Genomic DNA, 17,321 nt, shown 5'->3' with positions numbered 1-17,321 from the left:
TTTATCCTGAATTCTGAGCCCCCCACCCCAGGAAGTTAATCTTTTTCCCCCTGGGTATCTCCCATGTACAAATGTGGTATACAGGTTAATACAACTGTTAATTTCTCTCTCTTTTATTACAGGGACCTCAGTCAAAAACTCAGAAAGGTAGAGGAAAATTATTTTTCCCTCACTGTACCAGCCTTTAGCAAGAACCCTAAGTTGGTTTAGCCAGAATCCCCCCTTGCCCGTGATGTCCCTCTGAGTGGTCTCCCACTCACGGACCTCCCCGCCGTTGCCCCTTGGCTATGAATCCCCACTTGTCTGTGCTCTGTCGGGACTGGAGCTCAGGTCTCTACTCAGGGCTCCTGCTCTCCTATCGCAGTAGTTCCTGGATGAAATTTGCCATCACCTCTTTACCTGTGTCTGATTCTGGTTTTCTTTGACACCAATAACATCTGGAAGTACTCGCTTTCCTTCTCGCCAAGATCCGCTAATCATCTTTTTTTTTTTCTCCTGAATTTGCTTATTTGACTCCTTTTATTTCCTCTCACTCATTCAGCAAATGTGGTCCATTGGGAGGCAGAGAAGCAATCCCTCCGAGGGAGGGTAGCGCTGGTGCAGCAAGTGGGGGACGGTGGGCACACCGAATAATACACCCCCGTGATGCTCGCTCTGCCTTAAGCAGGTCACGCTCTTGTCCTTGTCTCTCCTTCTTCATTACAGCGCGTCCACTCTAGCATTTCTTATTTTTCTCATATCGTAACTGAGTTCCTCTTTTATAGTAATTCAATGTAATGGGGAAGTTGGCTGTGTCAGACCAGAAAGTAAATTGCTGACAGTTTGTAACTATGCTAAAGGCGCTTTAGTTTTGTCCTTAGAATATCTGGGAGCTATTGACTGAAACAGTCTGACAAGGGAGATGTATGGTCACATTTCTGCTTCAGTCACGAAGTCATTCAGCAAATACCACGTGTCTGTGCATTCCGAGCATTGTTCTAAGCGCTGGGATTCCTACAGCCAAGGGACAAAAAGCCGTGCCTTCTTCGAGCACCCAGTCCAGTAGGTGGTGGAGAGAAGCAGTACGCGGCTCGTACGAAGTGGTAAATTGTATTTTAGGAGGTGATGCATACTATGGGGAAAATATAGCAGGGAAGCACACAGAACGTGTTGGGCAGGGCTGTGGTTCGAAAGGGTTCACAGATGACACTTGAACAAAGACACAGATGACACTTGAACAAAGATTCGAAGTTGTGGAGGGACCGAGCCACGCTGATATCTTTGGATATCAGGTATTCAGGTAGAAGGAGCAGAAGCAAAGGCCCTTGTGTGGCCACACGTCTGAGCTATTCAGCAACAGCTGGGGGCCCGGCTGGCAGGATCGCTGAGGGGAGAGAGGACTGTGGCTGAGGAGGTCAACCAAATATAAATCACCAGGAAGGTAAAGTGCTATCCTGTGGGCATCGTATCCGGCAATGGATGAAACTCTTCTATATCCAAAATATCCCACGCTGTACTCTTCTAAAAGTCAGACTGTCTCTGGGGCTCAGATAAGTCTGGGTGGATGGCATGGGGGCTTCCAGAAGTCCATTTGGGGGAGGAACTGTCAGATAGCAAAAGAGTTCTAGAAAGTGGAGAAGAATGAAATGGTCGTCACGTCTAGTGGAGATTGGTCTCCATGTGCCTGTGCTTGTGTGCGTATGTAAACGCCCAACTTCCTGGTCGGTGTCTTTTGTTCTGGTGTAATTATTATTAGCATCCCTCTTGTGAGAGAGGGCCCCAGGGAGAGAGAGCACTGTGAGACATGAATGGCATGGTGGAGGGACCTAGCTGTCCAAAAGTGACCTGGCCATGGCAGAGCTGAAGATTCCCAGCGAAGGTGGCCACCAAAGGCAATGATGGGACAAAATCAAACGGCTCTGCGGAAAGGACCAGTCCATATCATTTAGGGTCCTAGCAGGACACGGAGGACACACTCAGATGAGGATACTTTGAAGAGCTCTGAAGAAGGGACCCTTTGCAAAGGCACTGAGAGTTTGCAGGAGCATACCAAGGCCTGAAGGGACAAGCAGACAGAGTGGCTATAGGCATCAAGGGTCCCATGGAGAGGCCGCCTTGAGGGGAGCAGTGCCCTATGTCGATGAACCCAGCAGGAGTGAGGCAACCAGCAGGGAGGGAGCGAGCTGGGGAAATACTATGGTCTGAATGTTTGCGTGTGCTACCCCCAACGAATATCTTGAAATCCTAATTCTGGAAGACAGCGGTATCGGGATGTGGGCCTGTGAGAGGTGCCTCAGTCATGAGGGTGGGGCCTTACGAATGGGTCCATCAGAGATCTCTCACCCCTTCCACCGTGTGAGCTCACAGCGAGCAGGCGCTAGCTGTGTACCAGGAGGAGGACCTTCATCAGAACATGACCATTGCTGGTGCCTTGATCTTGGACTTCTCAGCCTCCAGAACTGTGGGAAATAAATTTCTGTTGTTTCTAAGCCACCCAGTCTTTGGTATTTTGTGATAGTAGCCCTAATGGACCCACTGTCCTTCCTCCCTCTGGGGAAGCCTGATGGGACAGATAGCCCAATGAAGAAAAGTGAAGAATCTAGAAGGCCAGGGACGCCTGTCTGGCTCAATTGGTAAAGCATGCGACTCTCGATCTTAGGGTCATGAGTTTGAGCCCCACATTGGGTATAGAGATTACTTAAAAAAAAAAAAAAGAATCTAGAAGGCCAAATGGAAGGTGTGCAACCTGCAGTCTCTTCAGCCTAGTCACCAGCCGCTGATGGAGCAGGAAAGGAAAATCGTGGCAGACACCACAGGGCTGTGCGAACAGAGATGAAACACGCCCCATGGAGACCTGCAGAAATAATGAAGGGTGGCTCTTTGGAAGGGGCTGGTGCTCTGTCAGACGAGTGGAGGTTCAAAAGCCTCTGAAATACAGTTTTTTGGAGTCATTGGGACCACATCGTGAAGGGCCTAAAGGGACCCAGGGAAATGGGGATGTTTAGTTGGAAACATTTCTGAATTTCAAAATAGTCTTCCCTCCAGGCATATCCATATTCATAGGTTCTCCTCTCTCTGGACCTTATGATAAAATTTTGCACTTCCTGTCTGGAGGCTGTGTTCTCAGGGCCCCTCGGGTGGCTGCCAAAGGGTCAGGGCGGGACAGAAGGATGTTGTCATTAGCTTTGTGTGGTTTTGAATCGCACGAAGAAGCGAGAAAGGACGCAGCTGCACATAGGCGGGATTCTGGTGGTTTCTCAGCTGCAGGTGTTTTGACAAGCATGGCTGATAAGCTGTGAGAACCCGGCTGCCCCTCATTGTTCAGTTTTGTAATATAAATAATTATCTTTGGTTTAGATGATATTTGGTGATGTTTATATTATTTCTGAACCATATAGACACGTGGTTCAAAACTGAAAATGATATCAAAAGCCTCCTTTCCACTGTACCATCTTTCGGTTCTTTCCCCTTCACGCTGATAACCTCTTCTTCCTTTGCAGAGATACAAATAAATGTTATGACCCCCTATCTTTCCTCACACAAAGGGGAACATTCAATACACAATACTTTGTATCTTGCTCTCTTTCTACTTACTAATATATGCTAGAGATTGCTTTATATTAACACATAGAGAGATTGTCGCCTTTTTTTTTTTATAGCGACACAGTATTCCTTGGAAAGAGGCTACATCTTTACATGATTTAATCCACGCCGTCTAAAAATTCAATGCCTTCAGTTTCCCAATCTGTGCGATGAGTGTAGTACTAGTACCTGCCTCTGGGGGGTGTTTTTAGGATTTCAGAACGTGATGCGTCTAAGAGCCCAAAGGGTGTTTGGCACTTGCTTAATTATCGGTTAACCTCTCCTCTTCCCCTTTTCTTTCTCTTTCCCTTCTCCTCTACTTTCTTTTATTTATTTATTTTTTAAAGATTTTATTTATTTACTTGAGAGAGAGAGTGAGCGAGAGAGAACGCACACACGTGGGGGCAGAGGGAGAGGGAGACACAGACTCCCCACGGAGCAGGGAGCCCTACGTGGGGCTCAATCCCCAGCACCCTGGGATCATGACCTGAGCCGAAGGCAGACGTTTAATTGGCTGAGCCACCCAGGCGCCCCTTCTCTGCTTCCTTTTAATCCTCCTTTTTTCCTTTTTCCTTCCTGCCTTCTCCTCCTAACAGCAGGGAAACACAGCATATGAACAGTTCTGCCCACGGAAATAATTTTCCCTGTTTCCAGGTCCAGGAAGAGTTACGGGGTGTTGGATAGTACCAAAAAGCCACCGTGGTGTTGGATAGTACCAGAAACTAATACGTGCTAAATATACCTCTTTCCCCTTGTCTCTTTTTACCCCTTGGTTTTTTCCCCAGTGGCATCAAATATGAAATGGGCTGTCTTCATATCAGATCTAGGAGAAATGGGATGGAGTAGCATTAGAGAATGTAAGCTCCGTGAGGGCAAGAATTTTATTAAAAAAAATTTTTTTTTTAAGATTTTATTTACTTGAGAGTGAGAGAGAGAGTTAGAGAAAGAGAGCATGAGAGGGGGAGTGGGGGAGCCAGGTTGGGCAGAGTGAGAGGGAGAAGCAGACTCCCCACTGAGCAGGGCACCTGATGTGGGGCTTGATCCTGGGACCCTGAGATCAGGACCTGAGCCGGAGGCAGATGCTTAACCAACTGAGCCACCCAGGCGCCCCAAGGGCAGGAATTTTTAAAAACATTTCTATTGAGATATAATTCATGTACCATAAATTTCATCCTTTTAAAGTATATGATTCAATGGTTTTTAGTATATTCAGTTTTGTAATCACCACACAATCCAAATTTAGGACATTTGAATCAACCCAAAAAGAAACCCCATACCCATTGGTCCTCACTCCTCATTCCCCAAACATGCAGCCATAGGCAACCAGTAATCTACTTTCTGTCTCTATAGATTTGTCAGTTCTAGGCATTTCATATAAATGGAACTATATAACATATGGTCTTTTGTGGCTGATTTCACTTAGTATAATGTGTGCTAATTATTAATTTTAATATTAATGAATTATTAACCAACAAATTATTAATAAATCCAACCAACAAAATATCAACCATTAATCAATTTAATTATTAACAATAAATGATGAATTGATGAAAGATTAGTAATTAATTAAATAATTATACTCAGTAATATAATTAATAAATTATTCATCAAATATTATTACATTATTAATACTAATGACTTTGCTTCTGAGTGATGAAGTTATGAGTAATGTAATTTTCTTCTTCATACTCTTAGTTTTCTTTTTTTTTAATTGAGAGAGAGAGAGAGAAAGTGTGTGCATTGGGGCGGGGTGGGGTGTGGTGGGGTGGGGTGAGGGAGGGTGGAAGGGAAGAGGGAGAGGGAGAATCTTAAACAGATTCCCTACTCAGGGCAGAGCCAATCTCCAAGCTCCATCTCATGACCCTGAGATTATGACCCAAACCTAAATCAAGAGTTAGACACTTAATCCACTGACCCACCCAGGCGCCCCTATACTCTTAATTTTCAAAATTTCATCTGAGCACGTGATTGGTATTATAACTTGAAAAAATTAAGTGTAGAGCTGTTACTTCGCAAGAAGGGATATCTTTCTGAAATAAATGTTTGAATTTCACTTTGACTACTAATTTGACTACTAATCACTTAGTAAAATTAGAATTTTAAAACTCATGTTGAAAAAAATGTAGTTTCAGAAAACACAACAAAAAACCCAAAATGTCCTGTAGTGAGTGAATGGATAAGTAAACTTTAGTACATCCAGACAATGGACTATTATTCAGTGCTAAAAAGAAATGAGCTCTTGAGCCGTGAAAAGGCATGGTGGAAACTTAGATACATATTACTGAGTGAAGGAAACCGATCTGAAAGTCTGCACGCTGTACGATATTAACTATATGACATCTTAGAAAAGGCAAAATCATGGAGACAGTATAAAGATCAGTGGTGGCCAGAAGTTAGGGGGAAAGGAGGGATAAACAGAGGGGCACAGAGGATTTTTTGGGCAGTGAAACTATTCTATGCGATACTGTAATGGTGGGTATGTATTACGTTCATCAAAACCCACGCAATGTACAACACTAAGGGTGAACTCTAGGTAAACTATGGGCTTTGGGTGATAATGATGTCAGTGTCAGTGCATCTGTTGTAACAAGTGTACCAGTTCGGTGGGGGGGTGTTGATAGTGGGGAGGCTGTGCACGTTGGGGGGAAGTGGGCCTACGGTCCCTTTGCATTTTCTGCTTAATTTTGTTGTGAACCTAAAACTGCTCTAAAAATTAAGTTTATTAAAAAAACAAATCAAAATATAAAAGGCAGTGAATGATATTCAGCACCCTTACTCTCAATGCATTTCATTTGGGGCTTTGAGCTTTTTGTTCGTTTCGTTTTGAGCCTGCTCCGAAGAACACGGTTGAGAACACATTGCACAGTTGCCTCTCAGATATTCAAGAATGTGTTCCTCCTCCCAGCTGAGATATTTGACCTTTAGCCTCTTTGTGTTGGAATTTAAGAATGGAGAACAGAAACAGGAAATCAAGAAACATCTTACAAGAAAATCTGTTGAGAAAGTTTTGGCGTGAATTCTGGGTGTTCCGGGTGGTTTGAAAAGCATATGTGACTCATCTATAAACTGACCACGTTGTTAGGAGTGGGCTACGTCTGACATCGGTCAGTGCGCTCTGCTTGTTGTTTTTGAAATTTGGCCTCTTTTCACTCTTCTTCTGGTGAGATACCCTGACTTTCCTCTGGGGAACTTGCCCTGCTCTGCTCTCAGCCCAAGTGGGGCTGCACCCCCACTCAGGTCAGGCAGGGGGAGACTCAAACTTAATCGAATCAGAGCTGGCCAAGCCACAGGCGACGGTGATTGGCTCAGCGCTAAAAGCAATGAGTTTCTTAAGTGACTGGCCTGATGTGGGGTGTGTGTTTGCTTGGCTAACAAGCAGCCCAGTGTAGCGGAGTAGGTGTTCTGGAGCTCACTGCGCAGGTTTAAATCCCAGCTCCCCGGCCCTACCACGGGCTAGCCGGTCACCTTGGGTAAGTCGCTCATCCTCCATGAGCCTCAGCTGTACCCTGTAAAATGGGACCAAGTATACTCCCTCCCTTGCTGTTATGGGGATTGTGGGAGTACTCGCTGTAAGACCCAGCCCAATCTTTGCCTCCCCATTTTCACCGGGGTGTGCGGTAGGCATCTCAGATTTAACGTGCCCCAAATGAATTATCTTTCATTGTCTCTTCCTCAACTCAGCTAATGACAACTCCCTCCTTCTGGTTGTCTCAAGTCCACACCCTTGGAGTTGCCTTTGACCTCTCTTATTGTCTCTTTATAAACAAATTCTCCCAGTTCTACCTTTCAAATACATCCAGAATTCCACCACACCCACCGATGCCAACCAGGTCCCAGGCTCTGTCATCTCTTGTCCGGATTATGGCACCATGGCCTCCTGAGGGGTCTCCGTGCTTCCGCCTTTGCCCTACGTCAGTTTCTTCTCAACAAGGAGCCAGAGCGAGTCTGAGAAAAGGCAAGTCAGAAAATGCCGTCTCCTGCTGCCCGCGCATGCACACTGCCGGCCCCCCATGCACACTGCTGCCTCTGTGCTCAGCTCCTACCTCCTTCCTCCTTGCTCCTTCTGCACCATGCCTCCCTCTTTGACCTTTGCTCTTCTTTCAACACACCAGATGTTCAGCACTTGCTCGTTTCCCTCCTCTCTGCTGGAATTATGACCCCAGATGTCATACAGTTACCTCACCTTCCTCAGATCTTTCCTCAGATGTCACCTTCCCAGTGAGAACATCCTGGCCCTCCATCCGATGTCGTAACCCTCCCCCCAGTCCTGATCCCATTTCCCCCTGTTTCATTTCTTAGCTCTCAGCACTGCATGGCATACACTATGATTTACTTCTTTTATCTTGTCTATTACAGGTCTGTTACCCGCCCCCCCCATATAAGCTCCATAAGGACTGAAATTTTTTTTTAAGTTTATTCATTTTATGTAGTAATCTCTACAGCCAACGTGGGACTCAAACCCACGACCCCGAGATCAAGAGTCACTCTTCCAACTGAGCCAGATGGTTCCAAGACTGAATTTTTGTAAATTGTTGTATCTCAGTACCTAACACAGAAGGTGCTTAGTGAGCATGTGACACCTGAATGGAAGAATAAGTGAATGAAAGGAAAAGATTTGCGTTAAAGTCTGATATTCATCAGCACACAGTTCTGCAGGGTCTCCTGGGTACCAGGGACTTGCTAGTCAGTCATACTCAAGAAAAAGACTGTTTCAGAGTCCACTTACGGTCTGTGCGGAGCAAAAGGAGTTGAGGAAACTATCCAGATCCAAAAATAAAATCAGGAAGTATAGGGTGTATGAAAACCTTAGGAAGGACAACAGTGAGAGAGCTTATAAAAGTGTCCAAGGCGTGGGGTATCTAAGCTGTGCCCTGGAAGTTCAGGAAGAGCAAGTAAAGGTGAAGAGGTGAAGAGTGACGTGGGGGGAGGGTGGAGAGAGCCAAGAAGTCACTGAATCTGTGAGGCTGAGGTTAGCCCGAACCGAGGGAGTGGCTGACAAGTTGACTTCTGCGCTCAAACCTCTACCCAGATTAACTAAACAAACAAGCCAGTGATGACCAGTGACGCCCAAGTGAATGAAAAGCATTTCAAGGCATTCTGCACAGTCCTACTAATTCTTGTGTCATTGAAAATGTAGAATAAAGAATGAATACAAGATTCAGCTCTGCTCAGTTTCTGGAAGTAGGAGGAGAAATCATGCAGCTTTCCTTTTCACAAGACTCCTAGAAGAAAACAGATCACGGGCTACGTCAATGAGTGTGCCTTTCTGTTGTTTTTGATATTCAGCAACGAATCACCATTTTTCTGGTGAAAGTTCTCTAATTTGAGGAGGTACAAAACACGTTGAGAAGATAAACACCCTTCTGGGAGAACAGGTCCACTCCAAGCTTTTCAGTGATGCTCAGAGCCTCATGGCTGCCACTGACCCATGCCCAAGGCCATGTTTCCAGAAATTCCCACTGTAGATCACATATCCACCTCCAGAACAGGTCGAGTCTGCCAACTCTGAGCCAGCTCATCGTGGGTGTCCATTACCTAACTGTTGCCTAATTACGTAGAGGTAGTGTTGCCTGGACAGACTTGAAATGAGATTATCTGGGTTCAAAACCCTTCTTGACTAACTGAATTTTGTCCAAATTGCTTACCTTTCTAAGCCTCTGGTTCCTTGTTTGTAATACAGAAATGAGAAACTCTTTCTATGATGGCGATGTTACAGGGCATTTGTCAAATACTTTGTCAAACCCTCAGTGTTGTTAGCAATTATTGTTGAAGGAGGGAAAAGAAGAATTATGTGATTAATCAGAGCCTTTCCCCTTTCTCCCCTCAACACTGAGCTTCGCTACTCCACAGATGAACAACAGATGCCGATGGATGGGTTTTAGCTGGTGAATCTGTTGAAGACCCTGGACCTATTGGTTTCTCCATCTGTGGTGGGTGATGAGTCTGTTGTCACTGGGCTCGTGGGAGAGGGAGTTCTGCAGGCATTGCTTAAGTGCCAACTGCATACTAGGCATTGTTATGGTGGTAGGGGCTCAGTGGTGGAGAGAGATGGGGATTGGCCCTGTTCTCATGGAGCCGACCTTCCATCGGGAAGTGTGAGGAGAGGAAGAAGCATCATTACTAAAAGGTTGTGCCAGGGCTGTTCTTTAGTGGTTCTTACAGGCAGCCTGAGACACAGGGATTTACAGGACAAGATACTCAGCTCAAATCTACCAAAGGGTACAGAGTTGGGATTTGAGCCCAACTCAGTGTTTTGGGAGAGGAGACATGACCTGGCAGGAACCATGTATGTACAGTGAAGTGGAAAGAGCAGAGATTTAAAAATGTATATATGTATATATAAAATATTAAATAGTATGGAGTATAACTACTTTTAAAGCCGTCAAAGATTAGAATAAAGGCTGGAAGGAAAGATAGCAAATTGTTAGGTAAATGGGTTAGGGGTTGAAATGGGGGGCGGGGCATTTTCTTCTTTTCTCGTTCCAATTTGTAAAACGTGATTGTATTACTTGAGTGATTTAAAGATGGCAAAGGAAGTTGACCAAGGAAAGAAGAGAGCTCGAAACCCACATGCTAGGACCCGCACTTCCATGAACCAGCTATGTGGCCCAGAAGTAGCCATTCCTCTGGTGCCCCAGACATTCCAGTATCCACCCTGCAGTGCTCCCTACAGTTCTGTTTGAATGCCTTTCCCCCCCTTTTTGCTTGCCCTTCAACAGCTTGATCTAGTGTCACTGTCTTCTAAAGCCTTTCTAGAATCTACTGACTCATTGGGATCTCTCCAAGTCTGCACGTAGCCATCGCAGTACTAGTCCTGCGGTCCCCACTTATCCAGTTTTACTTTCCATAGTTTCAATGACCTGTGGTCAACCATGGTCTGGAGGCAGATGCTCCTCCTGTGACAGGTCGCCAGAAGGTCAATAGTAGGCTAGGGCTACGTCACAATGCCTGCATCATTCACCTGCCTTCATCTCTGATCTCGAGGCATTTAATCACCTGATATCATCATCACAAGAAGAAGGGTAAGGTCAACATAATCAGATATTTTGAGAGAGCTAGATCAAATTCACATGACTTGTATTACAGTATATCATTGTATTGTTCTATTTTATTATTAATTATTGTTGCTAATCTCTGACTGTGCCTGATTTATAAATTAAACTTCATCATAGGTCTGTATGTATAGGAAGAAACACAGTATATACAGGGTTTGGTGCTAACGGCATCTGCTGCGGGTCTTGGAAAGTATACCCTGTGGTTAAGGGGGGACCACTTAGCTGAGTGTCTGGGGGGCCAGACACTCAACTAAATGTCATCGGATTCAATCTTCAAAATAATTCAATGATGCCCGCAGGTATTTTCCAACCCACTCTACAGAAAAGGAACTTGTCCTTCAGAGAAGTTTTGTTACTTGCCCAAGTGGCCCAGCCCACTCAGGTCTGCCCAACCAGAAAGGCTATGTCCTGACTGCTCTACCCAGGGATTCCTCAGGGTCAGCTTATTTCTGCGCCTTCAGCAAGCTACCATGGTGCCTGGCACGTGGCCATTAATATTGGCTGAATGAATGAATGTCAGAATATGCCATTTTTGGAGTTTCAGTGCATTGGAACAACGCTCAAATAAGTTCACAACAACATTACCATGTGTTGAGTGCCTGTCCTGTCTTAGGTGTGTCTGTTATCCCAGTTAATCCCCATTTTAACCTGACAAATAGGCATTACATTGTGCCCATTTTACAGAGGAGGAAACTGAGATTCAAAAGTGCAACTTGCCCCGGGGTGCCTAGGTGGATTAGTAGGTTAAGTGTCTGACTTCGGCTGAGGTCATGATCTCAGGGTCCTGGGATCCAGCCCCATGTCCGGCTCTGTGCTCAGTGGGGAGTCTGCTTGTCCCTCTCCCTTTGCCTCCCTCCCTGATCATGCTCTTTCTCTCTCTCGAATAAATACATAAAATCCTTAAAAAAAAAAGTGCATCTTGCCCCAAATCATACCACATTTAGATGGTGTACTGGGAGGGTGGTCACTTTTTTGGGCATTTGTGATCTTCCCCAAGGGCATACCAGAATGTCTGATGTTTGTAGCCGAACATCTTACTTGCAGAAAAAGAAATACAAAGTGAGAGAGTACACAAACCAAATGACTTTGCAGAAACAAAGGATTACAGGGTCCTTTTAGATTTTATTTTCCAAGGGTACATTACACTTAACAGATGGAGAAACTAAAAGCTGAAGGTCTCCCAAGTCAGCCCTGATTTATAATTAGAAATTAAGACAAAGCAGATCTGAAAGTGTAAATGCGTGGATGTGAAAAAACCCCACATTCTCGGGGACTGTTGTGTAAGTGCCAATTGGTACAACCTCTCTGATTGAGAGTATCTAGCGAAATTCTAAATGTCTGGGCCCTTTGACCCAGGAAACCTACTTTTAGGGGTGTATGTACTTGGATATGTGAAAAAATTTGCTGACACAAGAATATGTATTCCAAAATTTAATGTCAAACCAAGGAATAGAAAATCTAAGTGCCCATCAGTATAGGTCTAATTAAACAAACTTTAGTAGGCTATACAATGAAATACTAGAGGTCATTTAATAGAATTAAGTAGAGCAATGTGTGGTGATGGAGAATGTCTTCAACATATCTTACGATGTGAAGGAAGCCAGCTGTACAACAGGGCATGCAGGATGCTGTAATTTCTATGAAACAGTGAAAACTTACTTCTCTGTATCTGTGTATAAGTATGAATGCTGCCTGCTCCTTACCATAGTAGGAGGAAAGTCCAGGGAAGGAGAAAGAATGATTTTCTACACGTAGCACATTGTTCTATACTTATTGTATTTTTATTATCAATAAACAATACCCCTTTTAAAGGGGTTGTTTTATGGCTGGTCTTTGATGTTTTACAAGTCAGAATAATACCAGTCTGTTCAGCTGAGTGAGGAATGCATGCCAAGCTCTGTTACACATTAGGTGATTTTGGACCTTGCACAACATCCAATATAAGAGAAAGTTCGTGCCCAGGATGAGGGGGTGGAGATGGACGCAGCAAGTTGAGAGAGCAGATAAATGAACCCCCGGCAAAACCAGAGTCTCTCATCCCACTTCCACATAATTTTGTTTAGATCTGGGATTGTGAGAATAAGTCTGTGAATTCAGTTTGGAAAGGGTGGAATTATGGGTGCCAGAAATAAAACTTTGGTTATCATTCATTCATTTATTCATTTGACAACCACTTGTGGATGCCACTTTGAGTCCTGGGCTACTAAGAGAATAAACTTCAATTCCTGCCAACCTCGCCCTGAGCAAACTCCTAGTCTAGTTGGGAGAGGACATCTAGAAAAAATTTTTAGAGGATGTGTTCCAGGACTGGGCTGGCCGGACCAGAGCTTTTGAGATCTGTATTGTCCCAGCAGGATTACTGGCATCTGCCTTACTCTGCTAGCAAAGTGTTCCATGTGGAGATTGACCCCAGTTTGGTAGCTACATGGGATCAGAAAAGGCTTCTTTCCTGAGGACATCCCATAGAAGGAGACCTCTAGGAGTTTGGAGGAAGAGAGAATGACATCTCTGAAGGCCTTGTGCCAGGGAAGAGTTTGGGCTGGTTGGGGACAGAGAGAAGGCCAGCAGGTGTGGAGTGCTTTACGGTTGGAGAGAGACATGGGCTGGGGGAGTAACCAGGGGCTTACATGCTTGCTTGCTATGTCTTGAGCAAGTAGAGAGGGGAGGTAATCAGAATTATATTTCAAAAGTTGCTTCTTTACAAAGGTCGGTTTACAAGGAAACTACCACCCTGTCTGTGGTGGAGAGAATGGATGGGGGAGGTAGGGAGGTGGATTTGGGGAGAATGGTTGGAAGCTCTTCGTAGGTGAAAAAGAGCATAGACTTCCTCTTGGACTAAGCCAGTGGTAGTAGAGATGAACAAAGTGGATACTTGATAAATAATTTTTAGGCAGAAGGAACAACTTCTAGGTGGATGTGTGGGACAAAGGCAGGGGAAGGAGCACAGAAGACTTGGGACATTTCTAGGTTGAGCAATGGGAAGGGGATGTCAGTTCTTTTTACCAGATTTCAAAAGATCAGAAAAGAAGGGGTCCCTGGCTGGCTCTGTCAGTACAGCATGAGACTTTTGATGTCAGGGTCATGAGTTCCAGCCCCACATTGGACACAGAGTTTACTAAAACAAATGAACAAACAGAAAAGAAGCTGGTTTGAAGGAGGAAGATTAATAGTTGAGTTTTGGATGGACTGGTGTGTAAGCAGCGATGTTCCCTCCTCTAGCAACACTCTGCTGAGATTGACTCTCATCTTTTCAGCATCTCGGATCTTCCTTCTGCCCTTCAGAAGTCCCTGTGGGGGACTTCGGTGTGATGGCCCATTATTAAAATCCCATCTTTGCTTCCTTCTTTCCTTTTCTCTTCCTCCATGTACTTACCTGGTGTGATGGGCTGAACGGTGCTGTCCCCATTCATATGTTGAAGTCCTCACCCCCGGTACCTCAGAATGTGACCGGATTTGGAGGCAGGGCCTTTAAAGAGGTAATTAAGTTATAGTGAGGTCATTAGGGTGAGCCCTAATCTGATAAAGCTGATGTCCTTGTAAGAAGAAGAAATTGGAATGGAGAGGGGCACGTGGGTGGCTCAGTTGGTTAAGCGTCCAACTCCTGATCTCGTCTCAGATCATGATCTCAGGGTTGTGAGATCGAGACTGAGACCTGTGTTGGGCTCTGCGATGGGTGTGGAGCCTGCTTAAGATTCTCTCTCTCCCTCTTCCTCCGCCCTTCTCCCCCCAACCCACTAAAAAAAATAAAAAGCATAAAAAAAAAGAAATTGGAATGGAGATATGGGGACACACAAAGGGAAGACCATGTGAGGACACAGCGACAAGTCATGTTGGGGTTAACGTAGAGCATGAAATCAGCCATAATACCTGGCTCGCTAAAAAATGTAACACAGAGGCCGCTGAGGGCAGGGAAGGTTTCGGAGAAGGGCGTAGGCCTTTGGAAGGCCGACGCCTACGTGACCACTGTGCCTTTGGAATGCCACGGGGAGTTGCCTTCCCGAAGCTTTCCCAGCCCAAACAGTTGCCCGGTGGTCTAAGACATGTAGGCATTGTCCCTTAGGCTATGTTTAGCAGAACTCCTAGACTACGCCCAAATGAGCATATCGTATCTTCCGGGTAAACAGATCCTCCCAGTTTCAGTAAGACCCCTCTTCACACATCACATGCTTGAGGAACAGTGATAAAGGATTTGTGATTATCTTGAGGGACCGATAAAAGCCGGAGCGAAGAAGAGCAAAAGGTCTTCCCCTCTGAGCGTTGACCCCCTTGCCCTTCTCCTCTCTTCACGGCAAAGTTTGGCGTCATCTTTTGTCCCTCGGTACAGAGATTGCTGGCCATTCCCGGCAAAGGCAGCCATCCACAAGCCTAGGAGAAAGGCCTCAGAGGAAATCAGCCCTGTGGATATCTTGATGTCAGCTTCCAGAACAGAGAGACAATAAATTCCTGTTGGTTGAACCACAAAAGACTGTGTGGCTTTGTTATGTTGGCCCTGGCGAATCCAGCAAACCCCAACCTCCTCAAATCCCACTCTGCCTACTTTTGCCCTTTCTCCTAGGCCGTTCTTCCAGCCCTCATTCACTCTCTGTAAATGGATGACCTCATTTCACCAAGGAGCAGTCCAAAGAGGATGTCCACATGTCACTGTCCACCCACTAACCTAACCCCAAATTCATGGTCTCCACCTTCCTTCCGTGAGGCAGTAGAACTTGCACACCCATGCCCCTGTGCCCCGGGTTCCTCTCACCTACACATGAGCTTTTCACAAATTTTAAGCTTTTTCCAGCAATTTCCCCCTTTTCTGTATTATCGGCTGTTGCCTGTCTTTTGGGCTATCCAGTCATCCTGCAGACATAACGCTATAGGTCTCTCCTCAGAGAGGTGAGACTGCATGGTGTCCTCTTGCTATATCTTCATTTCTCTACTCTTTTGACAGAGAATCTCCAAAACAAGTCATCTTGCTCACTGAGACTACATTATCTTCACACACACTCTCACGAATCGACGCCACATTCCTTGTCAAGAGCACCAATAACTCCCTGTCTGGTCCCAGCCTCTTGTCTCAGGCGTCACTCTTGTCAGCTCCCTTTGCTGGAGCTCTTCTCATCGCTCTGACCTCTGCTACGGGCACACCCCCTGTTTGAGTCTCTGAAACTGCTGTTTCTGCACACATTCTGTGCGTGATCTTAGTGATCCACTTGGCTTTAAAAACACCCTGCGTGATAAAGCCCCCATATTTATGTTTCCAGCACTGACCCCCTTGAATTCCAGATCTTTATACCCAAGTAGCTGCTTGATGTCTTCTCCTGGGGTCTAATAGGCATCTTAAACTTACCTCCAAAACCAAATTTTTGTTTGGTGCCTTTTCCCCCAAACCAAATCTCCTTCACCCCCGGTTTTCCCGTCACTATACATGGCAATGCTGTCCTTCCTTCCTTTGGTCAGTTACTCAGACCAAAATTCTTGAGTCCTCTTCGACTTCTCTTTCTGGCAAACCCTGCATCCAACTCATCAGCAAATCCCGTTGCTTCTACTTTCAAAATACACCCAAACCGGACTGCTTGTTTTCTTTGTCACTTTTGTTATGTCTTCCCTGGTCAAAGTCAGCATAACTGGTCTCCGCCTTTCCATCCTTACTTTCCTACAATTTATTCTCAATGCAGAAGCCAGATTGAGCCTTTAAAATGTCATGCCTAGGGCGCCTGGGTGGCACAGCGGTTAAGCGTCTGCCTTCGGCTCAGGGCGTGATCCTGGCCTTCCAGGATCGAGCCCCACATCAGGTTCCTCTGCTGGGAGCCTGCTTCTTCCTCTCCCACTCCCCCTGCTTGTGTTCCCTCTCTCGCTGGCTGCCTCTCTCTCTCTGTCAAATAAATAAATAAAATCTTTAAAAAAAATAAAAAAATAAAATGTCATGCCTGATCAAGTCACCCAGTGACCTCGAATGGGTTAAAAACATAATTCCCTGTCCAAAAAGTCCTTATCCTGTCCTACAGGGCTATTAGTGATCTGGCCCTCTGCTACCCTCTGAACTTCTTTCCTGTTCTGCCTGCCTTAACCATGCATTCCAGCCCAATGGCCTCCCGGCTGCTTCTGGAACAGGCCAAGGGCCGGTTTGTCTTTCTTTCTTTCTTTCTTTCTTTCTTTCTTTCTTTCTTTCTTTCTTTCTTTCTTTCTTTCTTTCTTTCTTTTTCTTTCTTTCTCTCTCTCTCTCTTTCTCTCTCTCTCTCTCTCCCTCCCTCCCTCTCTCTCTCTTTCTCTCTCTCTCTCTCTCTCTCTCTCTCTCTCTCTCTCTCTCTCTCTCCTCAGAGAGGTTTTGTTTTGTTTTGTTTTTTTGCCTCAGCCATGATTTCTGCTATTCTCTCCATTTGGAAAACTTTTGCCCCAGGAAGTCCTGTGGCTTGATTTTTCACTTTCCTTAGGTCTCTGCTGAATGTCACAGATGGTCCCAGTGCTAAGGACCCTTGAGAGAGGACAGGCAGGGGATGTCTGAGACCAGCCACTGGATTATTTATTGAACCACCAGTTAGAGCACTTGCTGCAAAGCAGACACCTCTCCAAGCACAGCCCATGGATTCTAGAATTCGCCGTGGCCTCACAGAGCAGGTAGTAATAGCTAATATATATTGAGTACTTATTATGTGCCAGGCATTGTGCTAAACACATTGTAAATATGATCTCTCTTAATCCTCATCGTACCCCATGAAGTAG

This window comes from Ursus americanus, chromosome 8 (genome assembly GCF_024610735.1).
Source record: "Ursus americanus isolate L20-20 chromosome 8, mUrsAme1.1.p, whole genome shotgun sequence".
In the NCBI taxonomy this organism is placed as follows: Eukaryota; Metazoa; Chordata; class Mammalia; order Carnivora; family Ursidae; genus Ursus; species Ursus americanus.
Note: the sequence above shows the minus strand (reverse complement) of the source record.